At 50.6% G+C, this 14,749-nt stretch overlaps 1 protein-coding gene across 1 annotated transcript in view; it reads left to right on the top strand.

The window, feature by feature from the left end:
• The first annotated feature begins 436 nt into the window (after positions 1 to 436).
• Positions 437 to 14,749, top strand: part of LOC142579336 (uncharacterized) — a 162,717-nt gene continuing 148,404 nt past the window's right edge. Inside the window, exon 1 of the mRNA XM_075689414.1 lies at positions 437 to 859. The gene's annotated coding sequence lies outside the window, so the exon portion shown is untranslated. The remainder of the gene's footprint in view (positions 860 to 14,749) is intronic.

Here is a 14,749-nt window from a genome sequence, read left to right as displayed (position 1 = left end):
AGCGACATGCGCTGCGCACTGAAAGCGGGACACTCAGATATAAGGTGCTGAAGTGTAGTTCGCATAGAAATGCATAGAAATGCATCCCGTATTTACTGTCCAAAATTGTTCCCCTCCAGAGGTATTTTAAAAACGCGCAGCCAGGATGTGTGTATACATACGAAGGTATTCTTCATAGAGAAATAGCGCGTGCGCGAGTGCAGTGCCCCAAGTCACGCCACTTTCCCAAATTATTTGGTCCCAAACTTCCGGTTCGTCACGAATTTCACCTTCGGACGTATTAACGCCATGCAGCAGATTCGAAATGCTCCCCGAGATTGCCGAGGGACTGCCCGCGCGCAGTTGCGCCTAGCGCCACCAGATGTCCCTAGGAGTGCAGAAGCGGCGGGAGCGACGTCACGCGTATGACATCATCGGGCCGCTAGGAGGGGTGGCGCGCTGCCGGCGCGGCGGCTCTCCTTCGGAACGACCGAACGCGCCGCGCGGAGCGGTCATTGCCGAAGTTGGCTGGCACTTGCCCGGTACGCCGATGTGGAGCGAGCGTAGCGGTCGGCGCCTTTGAAGCCCTCTTGACAGCGTCGACGGGCCTGACGGCGCCGGCGTAACGCCGAGATCGCGGGTGTTGACGCGGCTCTAGCGGCCAGTGCTTCGATGTACCGACAAGCGGTAGCGATGGCTTTGAGTGTGTGAGTGTCGCACATATCGGAACCCCCGTCTCCTTCCATTGGATTTTTTCTCTCTTTATTTGGTGCGGACGCCGGCAGACTTGACTGTGAGGACGGTAGGCGAAACCTGCGTCGTCTCGGAGAGAGTTGGCGATCGCAAAGCGCTCCCAACCAATCAGAACTGCCTGGGATCGGTAAGTGCTTTGCCAATGTCGTCTCCTCTGTTCTCTTTTGCTTATATTTTTTTTCTGCATTCCGTTTTCTTAGTAACCATACTTGTTTCGTGGAGTTGCAAAGTGTGGTTGGACTCGTCCGTGCTACTTAAATTCAGGTTGCGTACGGAGTGCAACTGTGTCTTCGGCCTGAAATCGCTTTCGTTCATTCATTTTGCCACGTGATTACGGTGACAGCGCGCATGTGCTTTGCGCGTTGCGGAGGATGCAAATTTCATCGCTGTTATTTGCGGAAGTACCACGCCGTTCTTCCTGCAGCTCGATGAAATTTATTGGCTATCTCTTTCAAGTTTGCATAGAGGTATCGTTTAGAATTCCCCGGCTCGGAACTGGGGCAAGTGTTCCGGCACTTGCTAAAAGGGTTATTTAATAAGCTAAAGCCCTGTATTTCGCATCTAGAGTGAGTTGTTAACAACGTTGTTGGTAAGGCTTGAGCTGAAGAGCTTGTCGTAATATAAATAACCTTACGGCGTTTCTTTCAAATATCCGGATGGTGACTTGTCATAGGAATCGCGTTGTGCGTATTACCTGTTTCGTTTTGCGCGTGTCTGCCGGCAGGTCATTCTGACGTGGCGTTAAGATCCATGCGTGCGGCTCCTGCGCAGAGTTTGCAATTGAGACGCGTTTCTTTCCGTCAGTCATTATTTCTTTCTTTCTTTAGCGCGTAGGACTCTGCAGTCGCACTCGTTTATACAGGCTCACTTCATGTGTTCCCGCGTACCGCTCATTACAGGACTGCGCCGTGCCGCCTGCCTCCGCTCGTGCAAGGGACTCTACGGAAAATTAATTGGTCAACGCCGCTGCAGTTTCATTAGCAATGAGTAGCCCAGAACGTTCTTGTGTGTGTGCGTGCGTGCGTGCGTGTGTGTGTGTGTGTGTGCGTGTGTGTGTGTGTGCGTGCGCGTGCGCGTCGCAGCGTGTGCACTTATGCATTTAATTCCATTGATATTCGGTGTTTCTTCAAATGTATCGCTCTGCAGTTTTCTTATTTTTACTCCTCATTACACAACTTCTCAGCCCGTGAATACGTCAAACCTCAAAACTTTGACGCAGTGACGACGCGTGGGCCACCTGTTCCTAATTTCTATGGTTTAAGATACCTTGTAGCAGTCTATAGACAGATACCAAAAAAAAGAAAAAAATCGAGAGAGAAAGAAATGGATAGGTGCGCATCCTCTGCACTTTGTAATGATATTGCTTGTCAGCAAGAATATATATAATATAATGTTATTACATTATTATGTAATATAATACATTATAAGCATTTATCAAGTAACAATAGCAGGGCTGATGAAAACACTGCCATGTCGACGCTCACGTGATATGACACACCTTTTACCTACTTAGAGAGGGAGAGAGATCGGAAAAGCAGAAACAGTGCGACGGACTAGACGCAGGAGCAAAGAGAAGCAGAGGACACCGACGCTGTCGCCTTCGCGCTGCGCAGCGTCGTTGTTGCGTTCATCTGCTCCTGTCCGCTGCTGCACCCCGTCCTTATAGCGCTGTCCCGTTCTACGTCAAGTGATAACTCTCCCTGCTCAGCGCCCGTGCTTAGAAGATAAAATCAAACAAAGAGAAAAAAAAAGGAGTGCGTGCACGTCCCTTTCGCGAACGTCCGTTCTCGCGGGCCATCGTTCGCGTCCATGCACACGCGCAATGCATCTCTCTGTTTACGCCTGTCCGGCGTACGCCCCGCTTTCCTCTCCTTCATCATCTCCAGGTGTTAGTCGTTACGGAAGAAGCGGGCGCTCGCTTCAATCGCCGGCCTGAGTGCAAATAGAGAGAGAAGAGGACGACCAAAGAGTAGCCGAGACAGATGACGGGCAAGGAGGGCTGTCTGCACGAGGCGCCCTTCGCTCTCTGCCCATTCGCCGGTTCTCCTTTCTTCTTCATCTTCTCGTCGTCCTCCCCGCCGGGGCGTGAGATCAACGGCAACGCGCGCGCGGCAGTGAAAGAAAGAGAGAGAGATCTCATAGACCGCTCGCTTCCCGTGTCGCCACGGGCACGCCTTCGCTCAAAAGGAGCAATCAGTCCCTCGCCCGGCAATCCCGGCACCTTCTGTCGTGAATGCAAAGGTATAAAAGAGAGAGAGATGGGGGAAATAAAAAAAAAAAGAGGGGGTGGATTTAAGCTAGCGAGACCAGCGAGTTGCGAAAGCGTGGGAAAGGAGAAAGATCTGCGCGATGGCTCTCGCAGTGCATCTTCTCTAAGAAAATCTTAATCAACAAGATTAGAACCCACTACCTCCCCGAATACGAACCAAACGTTCTACAATTTCACCACCGCTGCGGTTCAGAATGGCAAGTTCGTTAGACGCGTTGCATTTTTTTATGCGAAGCATATTACTAGGGCTCAACCCAGCTCCTCAGGCGCGGCGGTGTCGCCTTCAATACCACGTGACACCGTGACGTCACGACAGAGGAGAAACGGGGCTCCAACTCGCGCCGTCGCTCGCGGCGTCGCGGCGGTGCTAGACACTCACGAGGGGAGATGCCTCTTGGAGACAGACCTGCTCGTTGGAACGAGAAGCGAAGGTTGCGGCGTGCTACAGAGACTGTTTCTAGGTGGCTTTGCTACGGCGCAGCGACTACGCACCCCGCATCGGACGCGGTGAGCGTCGAGCAACGCAGCGTTCGGCGCGACAAAGAAATGTGCGCCTGAGCAAGCGCCGCACGCCTGAGCCGACGCCGACGACACCGGCTTTTCTGCGACACGAGCTCCTTAACGCTGTCGCGTTAAAATAAAGGCTAGTATGCTTCGCATCCTGGGCTTAACCTTAGCTAAGCCACAGCCATTTTTTTTTTTTTTTTAGCGTAAACAGACACCGAAATGCACCGTGATAAGTTTGTGATGCTTATCTTCAAGTTTAATTGTTCCACGCTTACCTCGAAGCTTCACAAGGGTGCGAAGTTGGGTTGAGCAACAATGCGAGAAAAATAGCGGCGCAACAGGGCCAGCGAAAGCAGTGCAGGCGCTGTGTCGTTTCGTTTTTCATTGGTCCTGTAGCTGAACTGTCTTTCTCGCAATTAAGCTCCAGGGCCCGTATTCACAAAACGTTCTTACGCTAAAGGTGTTCGTTCCAGCCAGTAGTGATGTCGGACATATTATTAGCGACGGCGATCGGCGAATGAAAAACAGCACTTACGAACTAAAAGCTTTGTGAATTCGGTCCCTGGTCTCTAACTTCAGATTTCTTCGAGAGCCACCAAGATTTCGATGATCAGCGTATATAGCTCTTGCACAATGGCAGTCGTTGTATGCACTGATGGCATACATCTTCATTTAATCGGTCGTGTCAGCGGAAATTCGCCCATCTGTACGAAGCACAACATAGGCAATAGACACGCGATGCTTCAGTGAGGTGGGGTTCAGTGATTTTCGCTAACTCTAGAAGTCAAATGTGCGGGAGCCTGCCTTATGAGCCACTGTACACTGATTATTCTTCCTAAAAGAAGATGAATCACTCGCTCTCCGCTGCACTTTCTTAGATCACCAAATCATACAAGCGAGACTGTGACAAATTACAACATTGCCGCACAAGGAAACAGACAAAGATAGTGTCTGAAAAACAGAGAATCATATGAAAGGTTGTAGACAGCATTGGCTATTATTGTTGTTTAATGACGCGAAATGTGGCATGTAAATGAGGCGGTTGAGGCTCTCGGAAGATACCGTGGGAAGACCCTGCTCGATGCTTTTCGTCTAGATTGAAGTCGAAGAAAGTAGGGAAAATGTTGGCGTGCACGGAATCTTTGATGAAAACGGAAACATTGAAGTAACGAACATAGCCTGGAAAAAAAAAATCACAAATTTGTCGCGCAGGGAGATGCACAGCCCTGTTCGCGCACGTGAACTCGACTTTAATTTTATTATGCAGCCTGTGACAGGACAAATTCCGCATCCCGCGCGATTGCGATGACATTCGACGCGCATGGCCAAGGTTCCCAGCGCGCAATGAAGGCCCATTTTCACATAGCTCGTGTCCACAAATTACCGGTAGTTGCGTAGCCCTTTTCGAAGTAAGCACCGATGAAGTGAACTGCTTCGTTTGTCGTGTTTGTCTTAACAAACACGCTTACGCCACTCCAGACCCGAGTAGCGGATGTAATAAAACAAAGAATATGTAAATTTCTTAGCACGCTAATTAGGAATCAGGTCTATAAGCATCCATCATATGCTCGGGGTTACATTTAATGATTATTTGTCAAAGGTGAGCGACGCGGTGTTTAATTTGGTACGAGTCATTGCAGAGTAATATCGGTCCGAGAGTAATGAGCAACATTGTCAGCCTTATAGACAGAGCTTATTTTTTCAGCCAATTATCACTTGCTTTCACTGTGGTGTCTGCACCGTGCCAATTAATGCTCTTGATTTTACGAGCAGCTTACAGTCACTCGGGAGTGGGACAAGCTGCGTAGCCAGCTGTCATCGTCAGTAGTACTGCTTATTACAGCGTTCGCTCATACCTCATCATGTGTGATGGAAAAGTAACTTCGAACGAAAGGTCATTAAGGCTCACTAACTGTCCTTGTGCGCTTGAATTTAATCAGGGTCGCACTTCCTGGCACAAATTAACTATAACTGAAAAAAAAAAAGCTCCACATGGTATGGCAATACATCTCGTCATCTGCATGCTGCTGTTTCCCTGATTGTATCCCATTACTGTTCTTTTCTTTGTTTCTGCTGGTGTGACGCAGAGAATAGCGCATCATTTAGTTGACTCGTGCATGTCTCGAAGTCATGACAGTTAAAATAAGTTCGGACACCTGCGCTCGCTGTTCAAAGTTCGATGAGCTGCGGACAGGAAAACGCGGATGCCTGCGGGTAGCAGTGAAGCCAGACTTCGATGGCGGCATTGCCTTACGGTAGTCGCCAATTTAATCGAGACAATGCTAGTATACTAGCAGCCGATAGTAGTGTCCCGCTGGCGCAATGCGCAAACGCATCAGTGTCTGACAGTTTCTCTGCCACGTGCGCGGAATGGGAAACCGCAAACGCGGATATGACCACGCAATTTTCCTCGTCTCGCCTCGCTTCTTGAGTTCCCTACGATTGTAACGGCAATGGCCGCACACACCAATGCTTCTTCTTTTTCTTCTTCTTCTTTTTGTTTCTTTGCTTCAATGTATTCTTTATTTGTTTCCAGCCCGCACATAATAAAAGCCTCATGTTTCAGCAAGTGGCGAACGCAGGGCTGCGATGGGAAAAAAAGCGGGATAAAAGATACAAGAAAGCAGCGCCTTTCGCAAATTCGTGGTCACATAAAGCGGCGACCTCGCCGCCACGGCCCCCCCTTTTTTTACATAACGACGCCTGCCATCGTCCGTCGTCCGAAAGAGAGGCGACGCGCAATCTGGACTGGGTAGAGGCGCGCGCGCGCCCGCGCGCGTCAAGTGAAGAGCGGCGCGCGCGATGGGCCGCGCTAGATTGGAATCGTGGCACGGAAGATGGGAAGAGCGGAGCAAGTACAGGGAAAGGGAGAAAAGGGAACAGGCCAGCCAGGAAACCACGCGAGGAAAGAGGGGGGGGGGGGGATTGTAGCTCGGCAGAAGAACGAACGAAGAAAACAACAAGGATGGCAAGGCGGAATCAAGGCAGGGTTCGCGCGGCGCACGCGCGCGCGGTGGGGGCGAGGGGGAGGGGGTGTCTCCACTGCTTCTGTCAGGGCCGAGCGAAGCCCGGTTATATAGCGTGGCCGGGGCAAGCGCGTCGCCGCGGAGGAAATTGAATCAATCTCATTTCTGTCTCCCGCTGGGGTGCGTTCGTTCGGTTCTCCCGGCGCGGCGGCGGCGGGCGTTCTCGCTCGTTCCCGACGACCCGAGCGGGCCTGCGAACGGGAGCCGCGCCTCTCGTCGCAGCGTGCAGTGCCGCCAATTCCTCGACGAAAAAAAAACAGAACGCACGAACAAGCGCCATCGACGACCGAACACGTCTCGAACGCGCGAGCAGGCAAACAAGCAAGCTGAGGAGCTGCATGCGTTGCTTCTCGACCCGTATAGTGTCGGCGCTCGTTCCTTGTCCTGTGCTCAAAGCGCGAAGGACGTACTCCTCCGCCTTCATCGCAGCAGTGCATCCTCGCGAGAACGCAGGAAATGAGCCGAAGATTCGGTCGGCGATATTCCCCCCTCCTCATCCTTACTGGTCGCGCGGTGTGCGTCAATTTCGCGCTATTTGGCTGCGGCGGCCTGTGCTGCGAGCGCGACCGCGGAAAATACGCGTCTATCCTTTTCCCTCACGGCTCCTCATTATGCCTCCCCCCCCCCCTCCTTTTCTTTGCTCCTATACCGAGGCCTCAGTTATGCAGGTTAGAGAAGCCACGCACTAAGACCCGGTAAGGAAATAGAAGAAACGACCACTCGAAGGAATCGACCGAGTCGGCCGAGTTGGATACACTCTAAGAAAAATCCCGGGGAAAACGGGAGTAACTGCGCCGTTAGTCCTAAAAAGGGCGCTTTCGTCCCTCAAAGGACTAACTACATAAATGTGCGGGCCGTGTGCAAATTTCGGAGAGTAAGTGTTTAGTCCCTGCTCGGAAAGAGAGCAATGGGAGGACGAACGGCAACAGTTACTCCCCAGGCACTTCGCTGTTTTCGTCCGTGTCATGGAGCGATCGGCGAAAACGGTATTGTCTATAAATCGTGAATGGTTCGAAGTTCGTGCATTGTCTATTGAACTACATGCAAAGCAGCACCTTGCCTCTTCGTGAGAAAATTACGTGAAACTTAAAACTGGAATGTGAAGAGGCATGCCCTTCGTGCGCACCCCATAAGTGAGCGATACACATTAAACGCGCAAGTCACTGATAGACGGCTAGATTTTCTTGGTCTATAGTACCTAAGTTCCTTCCGCTCCAAGGAGGTTGCGAACTGAAGCGATCTGTAGCTCAAACGGCACGCGCTAAGCGACAGAGAAATTGCCCTTCTCTGTCGTCTTCGGTGCCCCGTTTGAGCTCGCTACACGTATACATGGCGTAGTGCCTCAGTTTAAATCACCCTAAAAATACTCGGGCTGATTTCTTTTCGCAGTCGCTTATGGTTGCAAGTACACTCAACGTTAGACTCTGACTGCATAGCTTGCACAAAATACAGTCACTTTTATATTGCCGCACTTGCGTTCCCATGCTTAACCTTGTCGAAATAGCCCGTCTTGCCAAGAAAGCGGCGTGGTGAAGTAGTTAGAGTACCTGACTTGTGAGCGAGAGGACGTGAGTTCGAATCCTGCTGTCGGGCACGTTTTTTTTTTTTTCAGCTCATTAATTTTTTTATTAGGGTATAAATGCCTATTTTAATTAATTACACCTTTGCGGAACATCGGAACGAATTACAGTTACTCCCTTGAGGACCATCGGGCAGGGGCAACTGTTAGTCCCCGAAGGAGTAAGCGCATGGGGAGTAACAGTTCATCCCATGTCAGTTCGTCCCCAAAAGGACTAATGGTTGTGGCAAATCAGTTAGTCCCCAAAAGGACTAACCTCCCTACCCCTTTTAGTCCTTTTTTTCTTAGAGTGGATAGGTTAGCACCACGCACCCATCTTCTCTCTATATGCTCTTTTACCTCTATTATACCGTTTACCCACCTCCTCGTGGCTACGGCATAGCAGGGTCTGTCTCCATCTTGGCGCCATGCAGCCCGCTTTATTATACGATTCTCTTTTCTCCCTCCGCTCCTCACCGTTGCCGAAAATATATTCCGTAACCACTGGGCAATCACTTGGGCAATCACTCTAGCCGGCCGACACAGCCGGTTTGACCGATAGCGTTCTGATGACTTCCTTCATTTTTGCGTTCATTCATTCCAAAGAACGGGAAGAATGATGTCTCGCTTTGCCTTTTTTCCGCGCGCAGCGGACCGTTTCGTATGAAGCATATGGACTTTTGAACAGTGTATGTGTATCTACTCATGCGGCGCCATTAAAACATGATGCAAATTTCAAGTGGGGCGATCATTGCGAGCCCTTTCTTGAGTTATCCCGCTCTTTGTATTTCAAAAGATGCATAATAGGGAAGAAGATCGGGGGAGATGAACGAGAAGCGCGTTTGGTTTGCTGCCCTACTCAGTGAGAAAGTGATGACGGAATGAAAAGAAAGAAACACCGAGTATTTCAAGTTCCTTAGTGTCCTTGCGACCGCAGCAAAGAGCTACGCATTAGCTATACCGATGACGATACGTATAGAGCTTTGGAAGCTCCAGAGTCACATTATTTGTCGTGACTTTCACAGATGAATGATTTCGGCACGAAAACAGGCGCAATGTTTTCAACTTGCGCACGAAACACAAAAGTAAACAAAGCAAGTCGTCGATGTCTTTGCGCTGCAGTGCACTGACACGCGGACGGATCACTTAATCTTTAATGTATTCTTGCATAATAATTGCCAGCACATCATTTCGCTACACAAGTACGTGCTAGCAGAAGTAAAAAAGACTGCGGAAGGTCAACATCTGAGGGGAATGATGGCGGACAAAAAGCTCCTTTCGCAAACGATACCTCAATGAACCGTGATTCAGTTGTCGCTGGAAAATGGGACGCGCGTAAGTATTTGTCAAGTGTAGAATTATTATGAGTCACCGCAGTGTCAGAAAAGAGAACAAAAAAATCTCCGAAGAAAGAAAAATGGCACGTAAGCTTGCTCTTTGCAGTTAAGTGTATGAAAAGATGGTTTTCCATCTATCAAGTTTGCGAGCTCCGTGACACACCGGTTGTGCCGGTCAAAATGAAAAGCACATATTAAAGGCCAAAAAGGAGGCGCAGGCGTTTATAATAACCAATAATAGCACAGGAGTAGAATTGTGGGAGCGCCGATCGCAGTGCTACGCATAAATGCTTTACAAAGCGAGCACTTGCCATGTTGCCAGCGCATGCGAAATGCGACCATTGTGGACAAACTTATTTTAACGATTCTGCCGTCACGAATGTATTGTTTAATCGTCGATACCTTCTTTGGGCGTTTTGTCGCCAAATATGAATTGTGGAGCTCATAACGAGACAAGGGAGTTATGCGGAAGCAATATGCAGGTTACGAGAGTGGTATTACAAACACATGACGAGTCATTAATTCATCTAGTTTACGTATACGCACATCTAACTATGGTGATGTAGAGCTGGAGGACCGCACTTCGCCTCTCAGTGCCTGACAGCGAAAGCCGTACATCGCGCCTGCCAACCAAGACCTGTAACCCGCTACGTGCCTTCGTGAAGGCGTCACCCCTGCTATCCCACCAGCACCTATTCTAACACCGTGCTCAGCAGTAACGATTTTATTCAGCCGGTGCTGTATGCGGCAGGATTAGCGCATTACGTTGAACTTCTTTGCTTCCGGCTCATTATTTGTTTAGGTGAGTAAAACTTGCACTGCACTGCACAGAATTTGTGAGACACAGCGCAGATTCTTGCGCGTCGCATATGCTCTGAAAAAACAACAGCAATTTAAGCCACTAGATTATGTGGTTTTACGTGCCAAAACCACGATCTGACTACGGGGCACGCCGTAGTAGGGGATTCCAGAAATTTGGACCCCCTCGGTTTCTTTAACGTGCGCCTGAATCTACGTACACGGGTCTTTTCGCATTTCGCCCCCATCGAAATGCTGCCGTTCGTTGCCGGGATTCGATCCCGCGGCCTCGTGCCATTAAGCACCTCAGTGATATAACCGCGTTTGTCTTGCTCACCATATGCCGCCTTCTGAAATTTCGTAGCGTCAGCTGGCAGGATTACTTGTCCAATTATAATTTATTGAAATGGCAGCCAGCGTTGTTTGATAATGCCCCGATTAAACATAAAACTACAGCTGACATACTTGGGTAAGGTTCGTCGAATCTAATATAGAACCGCTCATGACGAACGTACTCTTGCTTATTGGACCGCAAATTGCCATCATTAATAGGAAATCTCTGATAGAAAGCACAGCAGGCCGTTGTGAACTTTTCCTGTCATTCTGCCCATCATGCTCATCATTCATTCTGTTTCCAGATAAATTAATGACGCTGAAGTGACAATCGAGAAATAACAGCGGATACGTAAGCTTATCTTGCTGCCATAATGGCTGCACACGCCAATTATGATCTAGCATGCCAGCGTACAATAAACGGGAAAAGCTTTCTAATCTACGAGAGACATGATGCCTTCGGATAACGATAGTGCTCTTTCTAAGGTTTCTCGAGTACCAGAGAAGGTAGGATGCGTTAAGTCGAAGCTGTAGAAACAAAATAAGATGACCTAAGTGGACTTCCCCGGCTTTGCTGTGGAGCGGAGAGAAGAATGCTAATGCAGACTTGACCTTCCTCCCGTGCGCCGTGTAATTGGCTGACGCATCCATCACGGGGAGCATTTCACTTCGGCTAACTTCTGCCTCGAGCGGCGGCACATGAATGGCTTCGGTCGCGCAAGCAGCAGGTGTTAAATGACAGGCCAGGGCCCGCAATAACAAGGCGTTTGAAGAACCAGGGACGACCTGTTTCCGCCACTTCATCATTCTTTCTCCTGCGTCATCACGAAGTTCCATGCAAAACAACGAGTTCTACCTCTGGGATCGCTTGCAGAAGCAGAGAGCGTCGCTATCATGTAATAGAGTATCACGTATAACAACTTAAACACCCGAGTTCATTTCACATTGCTTATTGGACCAAATCTCTACCACCCACCCCCCTCACTCCCGTCAAACTGAGACAAAAACCACGGACACCACACTCTGGGTAGTAGGAGGCATGATGCTGTAGTACCAAACGAGCTTGAATTGCCCCTCGACACCCCATCTTGTCCGTAGCTTCACCATATACGTTACGTGCGCATCGTGAAAAGAAAAATAAATAAATAAATAAACAAAACGAGCAAAATGAGGGAGACGACACGCGGTGAGCAGGGTCGCGCTCTTTTACATACGCTGCGCGTCGCGGCATCGCCCTCCCTCCACGCCAAAAGCACGCGCGCGCGCGCGTGTGTGTGCTGGTATGGATACGCGAGAACGTATTGTGCTCAAGGCGGTGCTGCTTTCCACCCTTCATATATGGGAAGCGAGGAGACCGCCGCGGGTTGACGGGCGTGATTGGCAGCCAGCGTGTGCGGCTGCAATGGAAGCGGCCGCCCCGGGCAGCCGCCGCCGCGGCAAGGCTTTCGGGAGGGGAGGGCCTTTTCTTCCTGCCTCGCGGAGATGTAGCCGGCTCGTCTCTCCTGACAGCCGCGCTAATCTGCCGTCTCGGCGCGGACGGCGGCGTTCTCGGGCGCCCGACGCGTGAGAATCGTGGGGCGCGAGGTTCGTGCCTGGTCAGCCCTTGCGAATACCCCCGCTCCTTGTACTGCCTGCCACCCAGATGCCCGCCCCGGCTAGGCGTGAGACTCCTCATCAGCTTCGGGTGCACGCGTGTAACGCTCGCTCGCCTTTCGTCAACACGAGCGAACAGCTGTGGGATATATGGGATCGCTTCTCACCCCCTCCACCCATCTTGCCCGGTTGAACGGTTTAGCCCTGTCCCGTAGGGAAGGAGGCAGATGAGGAAGGAGAGCTCTGATCACCTGACAAGACGTGGTGCCTGCATTGCCTGACGCGTTGCATGCTTTGTTAGCTGTTTTCTGATGGTGGAAGGTATGCCTCGTCCTTGTACTGACCATCTGTTGTTAGGCGTTAGCTGAATGAAATTTAGAAACTAATCCTATGTAATAAACTAATATGAGCGGACGTGGTATTGCTGTCTTCATTTGAGCACGATCTCGGTCAATGCTGATACGAAGTGGGGCGTATTATACAGAAGTTGAGTCAAGTTTCAGCTTGGCACTGTTTACCAGCAATATCCACTCTGAAGATCGTGCGATAAGTAGCATGAGTGTAGGTAATAGACAAATAGCCATGTTTGAGGCTTTGCCAGGAGAATATTGACGCTGAGCACTCGTCAGCAAACTGAAGGCGAACGCGCCGATTACCGCTTTTGAGTGGGGTCCGTCTCGAGAGCACATACTTCTTTACCTACATTTCTAGCAGATACGATATAATCAGCGAATTAGTAACACGCTTTCCACATCGGGATGTTTTTCTATCTTATTTAGCTTTCTTTTCTCTTTCTAGTTTTACCGTCTATCTTGGAGATGAAATTGATCAATACCGGGCGCGAATCAGGAGCCCGCGTGCTTTTCACAAAACAACGTTATGTTTTCTTCTTCTTATTCTGCATCTGCTTCACCAATTTTACTCGCTCTGGCGCCTAATGTTACCGGCGCAGGATTGCCCTGTTTCGGCTGCGGCCCGTGCTTAGGAGGCCATGGGAGACTCTCAACGGTCGGTCGCCCATAACCCGACAAAAGAGAAGGCGGGCCAATCTTGTAAGCAGGGTGCAAACCGCGAGCGAGGCCGAGCCCATCGCAGTGTCTCAGCTCTCCTTCCTTGTACGTTCGCTCGCGGCCGCTTTTCGCAACCAGACGAGCACACAAGGGCACAGATTGTTCGCCCCCCACCCCCTTCCCAACCCCCTTCCAGCCCCCCTCTCTTCGTTCACACTGGAACGAGTCAGACGCCCCCCCCCGTCACACGCCCTAGGCTGATTTCTTCTTCTTTCTTTGTCCTCTCGCTTTCGCCAATGATTAGCCCCATCTGGTATAGAAGGATGCGCAACACCAGCAGCGGCATTCGGCGGCGCGGCTCAGCAGAGGAGGCGGCAGCAGCAGCAACGCCAACCGCCATAATTCTCGGCACATAATGCCTCTCGCTGTTTGCTTGACGCAAATGGTTCCTCCCAGTGTTTATTTTGCGCCGGCGTTACCGTGGTAACGAAGCGGCTCAAGCCTCCGGACAGCGGAGGAAGCACGAAGGCATCACGGACGACTGTTGTTCAGTACAACGGGGAGGAGGGCCCATTCTATATATCGCCGATTCTGCTATCCTTCTTGCTTTTGCCGGAGTAATGCGATACTGCCAGTTCTCTCTGTGTGTGTGTGTGTGTGCGCGCGTTTTTTTTTTTTTTTAATATTGCCGTAGGCAAGAGGCGCGCGGCACATAAGGGAGGACGGAAAAGGCTGGCAATATAGTGTGAGAAAAAGAAAACTTTTTTCTTTTTTTTTTTCGGTATAAGGAGTATCCAGGTCGGGCTATCATTCAAAATTGCCGGACCTGTTGGCAACAACAATTCTAAGGTGTAACGAAGATGTTCACTATTGTGTGCGGCAATCACCGTGCACTTCAGACCTCCGTATGGAAAGGCTGATGCAATAATCTGCGTTTGTCAACGCGTCAGGCAAAGAACGCTTGCGACCGTAGAGGCTGCGAAGCGCGCCTTTCCTAACGTTCGTTCTTTTATCGCTTTTTTGGTCCCCCCCCCCTCCTATTTTATTTCCTTTTTGGGGCAGGCATTGTCTGTAATTTTGACCCTGTGCGCAGATTTGATCAAAGCTCATTGCAGACCCCTTGCGGAGTCGCGCGACAAACGGAAATGTATGCCACGAGACGAGAAGAAGCGGAATCAACGAAAGAAAAAAAAAGTCAGTACAATCGCAAACCGACGCATCCGTGCGCGGGCCAGGGCCAGTGACCACACTGATGTGACCTCCGAACCTTCCGAACGACGACATCGACGACTTCTAGTGGAGCATACGAGGACGCGACATTGTTGCGGGAAGCGGGAGGAGGACTGCCCCGTCGAGAAAAGAACCCGAATGTCGCGCGTTAGAGAGCTGCGAGGACGAGGGCGGTGCGCTTGCAAAGTCCATTCACTTATCTCCCCAGGGCCGCTTCTCCACCGACAAAGGGGGTCAGTTAGCGAGTCTCCCAACCGCGATAAATCGGCGACGCGCCGCTTCTTCCATCCCTCGGACCCTGGCGGAGCTGTCGCTTCGTGCTCTCGTGCTCCTTCCATGCCAGTTGGCTTGCAGCT

Source organism: Dermacentor variabilis, chromosome 4 (assembly GCF_050947875.1).
Source record: "Dermacentor variabilis isolate Ectoservices chromosome 4, ASM5094787v1, whole genome shotgun sequence".
Classification (NCBI taxonomy): domain Eukaryota; kingdom Metazoa; phylum Arthropoda; class Arachnida; order Ixodida; family Ixodidae; genus Dermacentor; species Dermacentor variabilis.
Note: the sequence above shows the minus strand (reverse complement) of the source record. Positions and strands in the feature narration are given on the sequence as shown.